An 11,416-nucleotide genomic window follows, 5' to 3' on the forward strand; every position below is an offset into this window, starting at 1 on the left:
TCTTCGTCAACCTGGAACAACCATCACTGAACAGAGGAGGTGGTCTGATGCCCCTTTTCCACCAAAGCAGTTCCAGGGCTGGTTCGGGGCCAGTGCTTAGTTTGGAACCGGGTTTTCTGTTTTCACTGACAAAGAACTGGCTCTGAGGCCAGAAAAACCGGTTCCAGGCTAGCACCAACTCTCTGCTGGGCCAGAGGAAAGAACCGCTTACGTCGGGGGGGGGGGGGGGGGGGGGGGGGGGGCGGAGTTGTTAAGACCAACAACAATAAGACCGCGAAAGATCACCATTTTTAAGCGACGAGAAGCAGCAGCTGTACAAACGCGAAGTCGTCCATTATTATTGTTGCTGTTGTTGCTGCTGCTGCTTCTTCCGTGTTGTTTTTGCTTCGATATTCACGCCAAGGTTTATGTAAACGTAGCGCCGTAACTGACGTATACAGCGACGTAACTGACGTATACAGCGACGTAATGACGTGGCTCCGCTTAGCACCGCGAGCTATGGAAAAGCAAACTGGTTCTCAGCTGGCTTGCAAGTTGAACGAGTTGTGAACCAGCACCAGCACTGGCTCCGAACCAGCCCTGGAACTGATTTGGTGGAAAAGGGGTATGAGACACCACTTACCAGCCACCGACAATGCGGTCCTTGGTACACTTCCCAGAAAACTGAATACACATCCACACCAAGACTTCAACGACTCACACAATAGCAGAGACAGCCAACAACCCACAAGGCTGCTAACACCGTTTCACACCTGGCCTCAGTGGCCCTAACAACCTACAGGATGACTGAGGCCAAGTTTACATTAGACCGTATCTGTCTCGTTTTCTTCGCGGATGCACTGTTCGTTTACATTAAACCGCCTGGAAACGCTGGGAAACGGGAATCCGCCAGGGTCCACGTATTCAATCCAGATCGTGTCTGGTCCGGTGCTGTGTAAACATTGAGAATACATGGATACGCGGATACGCTGTGCTGAGCTCTAGCTGGCGTTGTCATTGGACAACGTCACTGTGACATCCACCTTCCTGATTCGCTGGCGTTGGTCATGTGACGCGACTGCTGAAAAACGGCGCGGACTTCCGCCTTGTATCACCTTTCATTAAAGAGTATAAAAGTATGAAAATACTGCAAATACTGATGCAAATACTGCCCATTGTGTAGTTATGATTGTCTTTAGGCTTGCCATCCTTCCACTTGCAAGTGGTAAGTGATATGCGCTGGGATCACACACACAGCGGCTCAGTCCCGAATCACAGCTTGTGCACTTCACTCGCGCGCTCTGTGAGCTGCGCAGGGCCGGAGTGCGCACCCTCCAGAGGGCACTCGCTGTTCAGGGCGGAGTGATTTGGAGCGCAGGATGCCTGCGGAGCCGAGCGTATCCATGTATTGGTGTTGCTGTGTGCACGCAAATCGTGTATTGGTGTTGCTGTGTGCACACTAATCATTTTAAAAACGTTAATCTGATGATCCGCTGATACGGTCTAATGTAAACATGGGCTGAGAGGGTCAACGACCCATGTGACCTCAACGACTCTCCTTAGGTTTGCTTTTGGTTCACTAGAGGATAAATATCTGGAACTCCCTGCTAGTCAGACAGAACTGAAGAAGCCTTTTAGATGAGAGGTAAAACGTCTTCAAGGATTTCAAGCAAGTCCAGTTGCCTTCTTTAGCACCTATGACCTGGATGACTGAGAACCTTCACAGACATTCTGATGCAAAAATAAAACCGAATGTTCAAAGACAATTTGAAAGCCTTTTTATTAGTCACTCTTCATTACAAGATACACATCTTTTACCGTTTTGTAATCTAGATTTAAATATTCTTGATCAGTTATCATTTTCATAATGGAACAGACTTTTGGGCTCGACTGTAACTTTTGACATTGATCACCATTTTCACACTAGCAATGTCAGTGTCACTGTCATGCAAGCTAATCTCCTGAAGCTCATTTTTCCTAAAAAAGACTTTCCAAATCCCACAACATGTGTGGAAGCACTGAGAGGAATTACATACGATTAGTCGCTGATGTCTTCGTGCGAGTCTGTGTGTCTGAGTTCAAGATGGAATTTGTGGTTAAGCAATTATTATAAAAGCCTACCTACGTGCACACACAAACACTGTATTTTGTCCAGCTATCAGGGCATCGTTTCCTCTCACTGTTGTTTATGTTGAAGCTCGCAAAGGTATCACTCTTTTCAAAATCCATGTCATGTATCATATCTTTGATCATATTGCTAATTTCTTTTTAGCTAAACTTTTGTTTTAACCAAATATGTAAAACGAAGTAGAGCGAGTCATCAGTTTACAATTCACCCAGTTTGATCGTGGGTTTAAAGGAAAACTCCACCCTGAATGACTTGCACGTTAATCTTTATTAACATGTGAGCTTCAGTGCAGTGGTGATTTTATTTTGTAATGAGTTTATTTGTTTAAACTTTTGTTTCACATTCTTTCATTGACATGTTGGAAGGATATTTTCTCTTTGGTTAACAGTTGAATGATGCAGCGGCACTTTAGTGATTTAGTCTGTCCAGATCTATACACTTTGCTCAGAAAGCTTCCAAATCTTCAACTTACATGCTAACATCATGGTAGATCGCTAACTAACCAAACAGAATCTCTGCCATAACTCAGCATTGTATAACTGCATTGCATTCTGGGACTTTGAGTTCAATGTTTGCACTGTCGCCACTACATCCGTGTTAGATTTCTTTTTAATATCTTTGAGATCAGTGAACATTTGTGTCTCAAACTACTCACCATTTTGCAGTCACAACTGTTCTAGCAAAGGCTCTGTTTGTCTTCCTGTGAAATTAGCACCAGAATCACTAAATACATCACAAGGATTTGAATATAAACATACTTGATGTGTTTCACGGTGGAGCTTTCCTTTAATCTTAGCATTAGTATTTTTTTTTTTTTGTGGTCCTCGCATTGAATTTGGTGGATTTCACAATTTCTTGTTTCAGAAGGTGGCAAAGGTGCTCCATCCAGAACAAAAATAATGAATATTATTCTATCCACATTCACTGGATATGAGCAATCACGCGCTCTGACTGGCTACTCTACTACCAGGCTATCATCTCATATACCATGAATAGAGAAAAACAAAATGACAGAGTGCATCAAGTCACTTTGTCATCAAGTATTTAAAATAAACAGAAATAGCTAAAAAATATTAGTTCCCCCCATCTCCTCTTCCATACTCCAGCCCAGTTGGTAGCAGTACTGCACCTTTAAGTTGTTTTGCCAACCGCCAAAAAACCCGAAAGAAGGAGAAGAAAATGGCGGAGCGTGTTACTGAACCAACCGAGGATGAAATAAAAATTCTACCGGAAAAAAACAAAAATACAAAAAAACAAAATATGGAATAAAAGTATTTGATAGTAAGAATGTATCTTTTTTTATTTTTCAAGAATTATTATCGCATTTTTCACAAATTGCTCCTGTCATTTCGCCGGTTGGTTTACATTCTAAGCAGAAATTATTTTGTCGGATGTTTTGTATAAAGTTTTTATCGAATTTGCAAAAAACAACAATTTAAATGCTCTGTTTCTCAAAATCCAGTGAACGTGGATAGAATAAAACAGTTATTCCACTCAATCTCGTCGTACATGGTTTATAGCAGACTCGGTGCTACGCACCTCGTCTGCTATTGGCTCATGTATGACTCAATTTCATGGAATAACTGTTAAATATTATATTTCCCCAAGTTAATAATTTGGTAAAATTACATATTTTTACATAATAGTATTAGTAGTGGTGCAGATAACTATAATTGTGCATTTTATGATAAAAGCAAATAATTTGGTACACTTACAACCAAAGTCATTCCAAAGAATTTTGGATATTGAGCCATCATGATTTTTCAATTACAATTTTAATCCCAGCCATGGCCTCTATCTTGAAAAAAAGGTGGTCATCTTGAATGAGATAGAAGCATGCTTCTAAGCAATTCTAAAGTTCCATCCATCCATTATCTGTAGCTGCTTATCCTGTACAGGGTCGCAGGCGAGCTGGAGCCTATCCCAGCTGACTATGGGTGAGAGGCGGGGTACACCCTGGACAAGTCGCCAGATCATCTCAGGGCTGACACAGAGATAAACCACCATTCACACTCACATTCACACCTACGGTCAATTTAGAGCCACCAATTAGCCTAACCTGCATGTCTTTGGACTGTGGGGGAAACCGGAGCACCCGGAGGAAACCCACACAGACACAGGGAGAACATGCAAACTCCACACAGAAAGGCCCCCATTGGCCACTGGGCTCGAACCCGGACCTTCTTGCTATGAGGCGACAGCACTAACCACTACACCACCATGCCGCCTCTCAGTTCATCATGTTCCAGGTTTTTTCCTGTGGTTTCCCAATGTAAAATTGCTTTAAAAAATTTTTTTGTTAAAAATGTGGGCATGTCCCTGCATGAGGATTAATCCGGAAGAAACCCACGCAGACACAGGGAGAACATGCAAACTCCACACAGAAAGATCCCTGTTGGCCACTGGGCTCGACCCCAGAACCTTCTTGCTGTGAGGAGACAGTGCTAACCACTACACCACTGTGCTGCCTCAATTCTAAAAGTTTCAACTTTGAATTCTGCATCAGAAAAAATGTTGGATTTGACATCAAGATCATTCATATTGGACTAGTCTACACAAATTTATTGCAATTATACTTTTCATACCAGTCATGGGTGCCATCTTGCAAATGGTAGCCATCTTGAAATTTCAATGGCTTGCATGTACTATGTAAATGGAAATCTCCAAGAATTATGAAGGATAAATACATTTAATTATGTACTCAGTATCATTATATACAACATGGATAAGAAAATTTATCTGAAAACAGTTGTCAATGGTGGCCATTTTGAAAAATGGCTTCTGTGGGCAACATATTAAAAATACTTGATGGCTCAGTATCCAGTTTTTTTTTAATTAAATGCCTTTAGCTATCAAGTCAAAGTCCCTCTCACCAGAATTTGGTCTTCCCAGGCAGTCTCCTCTCCCAGTACTAACCAACTCCTTAAGGAGTATGGGTGTGGCACAGTGGTGGCTGGTAGTCTTTCAAACAGGGGAGGCTGGTTGGTTACGATATTTCCAGATTTTAAAAGAAAAAAGAAAAAACACATCAATTTTGCCCATACTCTTGCCTCTGATCTGGCTGATTGTTGGCAGGGTCACAAACTGTGAAATAACAGGTTCTTTTGGCCCATTAGCCTACTGTCCAATATACATGATGGTGGTGTTGGGGGGAGGGGGGTATATTTTAACATTTTATATTTTAAAATTGTGGCATGTTGTTTAAAAAATTGATCATTATTGAAAGCAGCTCTTTGTCAGGAACCTCAGCAGTAACAGCAGAGTGTTCTGGAATAGGCACAAGCACTGACCTTGGGGAGCCAAACATAGAGCTGGGTGCCACACATTTCATTCAATGACTCTTTCCCTATATTTTACTTATTTTGACTGAGAAATGTTTTATTGACAATTTTGATAACCCTTCACTTTTAATCCACGTCTGTAGTGTGAAATGTTCTCGGCTGTGTTTTTGTTTAAAAATGTTTTCCAAATTGTAGCTGTGTTTAATTCATATCCAGAAAAATATATATTCCAATATAATATACTCAGCATAAACATTTTAAATAGATTCTATATTTTTGGTCCATCCATGACATATTACTAAAGTAGCCTATTTACTGTTGTTGATGTGGGTCACTTGCTGTTAGCCAATTCACTTTCTCGTACCAGGAGAGCTGAAAGGAACGAGTATTATTCCCTACCTTTTTCACCAAGTCAATTTGAGGCGTTGGTCTACCCTGCTCTTTAATTTTAATTTTTTCCTCGAAAGGAAGACTGGCAAATGGCTTCGCCAAAATTAAATCAGCAATGCTTGGCATCCGTGCGCAGCTTTCTTGCTAGCTGACTAGCCCCCTCAAGTTCAGTCACTCAAATAAACGAAATTTCTGGAACTAAGATAGCAAACTTGACAACACTATATTTACACTTTATTTACAATGAAAATGTATACAAACTAAAAAAGCTGGTAGAAACCGTATGTAATGAATGAAATCGAAATGTAAGCTGATCTCTTACAATACACCACAGCACTTGCGAATCCGCATGGGACTGAACTGAAATTCACCGCTGCCTGTCTATATTTGAAACGAGCTGTCAATCAAAGAAAATATCCGGCCGCTTTCACCAATCACCAGTCTCCTCGCGGAAAGCTTTGCCATGTCCCTCCCACTGTGATGCTGGGAGTCCGGTGGGCGGGTGTTTTCGCAGTATTTGTCCAATAACCGTCTTGCATTTTGATATTGAAAAGCGCATAGCTCCCAAATGCCATTGAAGTCCACTGACGCTGGGAGTCCGTGGGCGGGCGTTTTCGCAGTATTTGTCCAATAATCGTCTTGCATTTTGAGATTGAAAAGCGCATAGCTCCCAAATGCCATTGAAGTCCACTGAGGCTGGGCTGCATCGCGTTGTCACGAGGGGGAAAAACTCACGCGCTCATTAGGCGAACTGGGGAAAGTTATAACGGAATGATTTCGCACTGTAGTTGGGTTGAGCACATATATTTCTATGATTCTGGATCTGAAATAGCAATGTTATAAGGTTGGCTATAACATAAGCCTAGCGCAATTCATCCTACACGATGTTCATCATTTTTAGAGGAGGCTGAGCCTCCCTCGCTGTCTTAGAGCAATCGCCCATGGTGTGGCACTGATCTACATTTCGATAGCCCTCGGCCTCTTGCCTATACAGCTAGGGTTACCATGGGGGTCTCGTCCTCTGGTAACCATGAGAGTTTGACTTCCCTATTTGCATCTGTATTGCAGCGCGTCTTGCCAGACAGTAGTAGGTACCATTTTTATGATGGTCTTTGGTATGACCCGACCGTGAGTAGAACTCATGATCTCCCAGTCGAGAGGCAGACACGCTAACTACCAGGCCAGCTCGTGGTTCCTTTAGCTATAAATGCACCAAATTCTATGCTTTTATCAGAAAATGGAAAATTGTTAGGATTTTTTTTTTAAATCTAAACTTCACCACTATAGTAATCTTTGGAGTAACATGATAATTTTCTCTGAAATTTAGCTCTGAATATCTGTTTGAATGGGATGTTGAGCAATTCTGCAAAAAGCTGAAGTTGGTTATAAATAATGAACACCCTATATGAGAAGATCAGCATGGTGAAAGAGGGATAACCTCTTTAATGGCTCACACTTTTCTGGCAACAAGCTTCAGAATCTTGAAGATTGTAGTTTAACTTGTTTCAGGCAGGAAAAATTGTTGTAAACACAATGACAGACCTTTTTGGAGGAAGATATGATCACTGGATTAAGAAGTTCATAGCAGGACACCCATCTTGGATTATTTTTGCTTGTTTCCCTTGAATTGAGTCGTGACTAGTAAAGTCAATCAAAAAACACTTCCTGTGAGAGTAGCCGGTTCTTTGTCACATTTGGAGAGGAACGAAGAAAAAAAAAACCCATAAAAGGTATGAGATGCCTAGCTGTCAGAAGACTAGTGGAGCAGAAATTTGGACTTGTTTTTCAAGAAGATTTGTAGGGAATCTTGTAGGGAGTTTCCTGAAGTAGAGACGAATCATGGAACATCTGTCTGACAGCTACAGCTTGGTCATGCAAGTGGGATATGATTCCAGGCACAGCTGTAAATCTACAGTATTGAACTCTGAGGAATAATGTTTCATTGCTTGGTTAATGGTTCTGCTTCTTTAATCTACTTAGCTCTGGACTTTATGCTAAAAGAAATTGCTTTGTTGTACATGTTTGTAAGGAAGCTTTATGGTCATTGATGGAACCATGAGTGGTCCAGACCAGATTGTCTGGACCATCCCCATGGAGAGGAGATGATCTAGTGTTCATAATTAAACCCCTTTAAAGATCAGTGATGAGAGGATTACACATTAGAGCTCAGAGAAATTCTTTCTCTGCATTTAACCCATCTGGGGCAGTGAACCCACACCCAGGAAGAGTAGTGGCCCATGATTAGGTGCCTTGCTCAAGGACACTTCAGCCATGGATGTAGATTACATTACATTAATGGCATTTAGCAGACACTATTATCCAGAGCGATGTACAACATACATATGTTGAGGGTTATGTGCCTTGCTTAAGGGCACTTCAGCCATTCCTACTGGTCCAGGGAATCGAAACAGTGAACTTTTAGTCCCAAAGCTGCTTTTCTAACCATTAGGCTTCCCCATGGATGGAAGATGCTATTCATTCAACCTCAACCCCATGCTTTTCCTGCTTGTACAGGGAAGTGAACCGGCAACCTATTGGTCCCAAAGCTCTAACCTTTAAGCTATGGCTGCCCCCATGGGCACTGAACAAAAACAATGAGCCTCGTTTATCACTTTTGTATGCTGAGCTGCACTAAACACTCCAAAGATTTTGCTAACTCTTACATTGTTTGGATTTCTGTCTTGAAATGATTGTGAAGTTCACAATTTCTGCAAACGATTTTTGATAATTGGATAGGTTAAAGGTTAATTTGTTTTGTGCCGACATCCATGGGCGTAACTCTTGCATGGCTTCTACTAAATTCATATGTGAATTTAAAAAAAACAAGTGATTTAAACACGACCACGTAATCCATATGTAACAGTGCAGTAACTCCTTCAATCATACAACTGACGCCAATCTGGTCACGGTTCATGTTCGTAATTTATTAGCTTGTATGTAAATTTACACAAATTCTCCGAGTATGAATGTTTGTCTTTCCCAACTAACTAGATTTCTTGTCCAAATGCTCTTGGGAACAATTTGTTCAAATTCATTTTGATAAGTGAGACCCATTGTTTGGAAACCGGAGTGGGCCAAAAGTCCTTTAAAATGATATGAAATACTTATAACCCAATACAAATGACTTCTTACAAGCATTATTACATGATCATGTGCATTTATTTTTTTTCACCATGGTTTCATCAAGCTTCTTTATCCAATTACTGGTTTGTGTTATTTATTAGCTGACTTCCGAATTAAACCATAGATTTAAAGTCTTTCTTTTGCACACAAACGTGTATTTTTAATTCTTTTCCCTAGTAAATAAGCCAGTATTTGAGGTGCTATACGTCAAGACAGAAGTATTAATAATGCTCAGATATACAGTTTGGTTCCTCTTGTGCTCACATCAGTCTCCATATGAGAACTACAGTAAATAACGATAAATGTACATTTTAATCAGATTAGTTCTAGCCCTGTGTCATTACTGCTGCTACCGCTGCTGCTTTCTAGCTGCTTCTGATGACGATCGAGTTGAGATTTAGACGATCGCCACCGTCGCCATCCAATTATCTGTGGAGGTCTCATTAGGAGCAGTGCTTTAAAAAACAAACAAACAATAAAGAAACAACTGAAGTAGAACACATGTTAAAGCTATGCATTCTGCATGACTGCACTTTTTCATTAAAATGCAATAAAAAAAAACAAAAAAGCAATCAGCTGCTTCCAATGCTAGTGCTAGCGTCATCGCGAAAGTAGCGATAATATACACGCACATCTAAATACATGTACAAATGGTCTTTTGTGTAATTTGTATTAAAATAGGCAAACCATGTACAGTATTTTCAGTATTTAGTAAGCATGTAGAGTGAGTAGACGGCCGTGATTCTCATTTCTCTCCGCCTCCAAGTAAATACAGTCATAATTCTGCCATTCGTCCCTGTTTCATCTTGCGTCTATCGTTCACGTTTTCACCTTCACTCACTCAGGATGAAACAACAGCCAGAATGAAGAAAATCTGAGCGTATGAAAGTGTGTGAAGAACTTTTTTTATATAAAATGAGTGGTGTTTAAAGTTCTTTGTTCTGGGCTAATCACCAGAAGGTGTTGAGTTCAAATCTCAGACAGATGCTAGTGATTTTTTTTAGGATAATGCTGTGTTCATGACTAGATGGGAACTGGGAAAAAAAAATTGCTTTGAACGACTGACTCTCTAACTCGTAATTCCCAGTCGGGAAAGCAAGCACAAGGTATCTTCGTGCATGAGATATGATATTTATGATAACTGGAAATCTGAAAGGTTAAATGTCTTGTACTTATTGTGTATTTATGGGTACAAGTTTTTTTTTTTGAAAATAGTGCTGGGGATGAGGGGGAAAAATGTAAAAACTGAATGAAGCGTTTTTCCCCACTTAAATCAACACCAACTTTCTAAAACTACAGAAATTAAAAACAATGCTTTTCTTCGGGGTAATATTTAGTTGCAATGGTGTACATCACATCCATTTGTACGGGGGAATTTTTAGAAAAGGTGTTGTGTTGTGCAATCTGATTAAATGGCCATTTAAATAGCAACTGCAGCTGTATAACTGTATATTAGGAAACATCCCAGTATCAGGACTGTAGCTTAATGTAAATAAATTCATGATATAGTTGTAATAATGTGATCGAAAGAGCTTGGTAGCCTTCAGGATACAAGAGTTTTATTATAGAGAAGACATTTTGTGACATAACACGCTCGCTTTATATAAAGAAAAGTTAAGCTGAAAGAGAAAGAGTTAAGCATCTCTTAGGAATGCATTTATTATTATTATTATTATTATTATTATTATTATTGCCACTCCTATGAGAGAAAAAGGAAGGGAAGAAGAGAGGGAGGTTAAAATAAAACAAAAGAAAAGCAGATTAATCATTCTATAATAATTAAAGGCATGTGCACATTTTCCAAACAAACAGAAATAACCTTAGGAGATTTTTTTTTCCCAAAAAAAGGGGTGAAAATACAAAATAAGTATTGCATTAAATATTTTAAAAGAGTACACTTTCAAGACTACATGCCTAGTACATCTTATATCTGCTTGTAACATAAATGAAGCACTTGATCACTTGTATTTGGAAGTTTTAAAAGCTCTGAGAACTTTTTATGTCCAAAAAAAAAAAGGCGGCTAGCTTTCCACGATCGTCCATTTTTTGTTTTGCCAATTAAGGTGGTGTGAACAGTCTGATGTGGGAAGAAAGAAAGACGTTTGAGACGTTTGTGTTTTTTGAGTTCCATGTTGTCATGATTGCAGCATGAAACCCTTAACTACCCTGAACTGTGTTTCAGTTGTTCTTTGGCTCACTTCGAACTCCTCCTCTTTGGATAAAATGATCTGCCAAAGGAATCAATCAATCAATCAATCAATCAATCAATCAATCAATCAATCAATCAATCAATCAATCAATCAATCAATCAATCAATCAATCATCAAATATTGAGCTTCTGATTGTATGTAAGACGTACAGAACTGTGCAAAAGTCTTTGGCACCCTATTTTTTTTTCCCATACAACCTTTGTTATAGATTTCTATTTTATGATGTCTACATTATCAAGCCGAAACATTACAAAAACATTTTAGAGAGTTCCAAATGTTCTTTTTTCCCCCAGCACAAAATTAAA

This window comes from Neoarius graeffei, chromosome 20 (assembly GCF_027579695.1).
Source record: "Neoarius graeffei isolate fNeoGra1 chromosome 20, fNeoGra1.pri, whole genome shotgun sequence".
Lineage (NCBI taxonomy): Eukaryota > Metazoa > Chordata > Actinopteri > Siluriformes > Ariidae > Neoarius > Neoarius graeffei.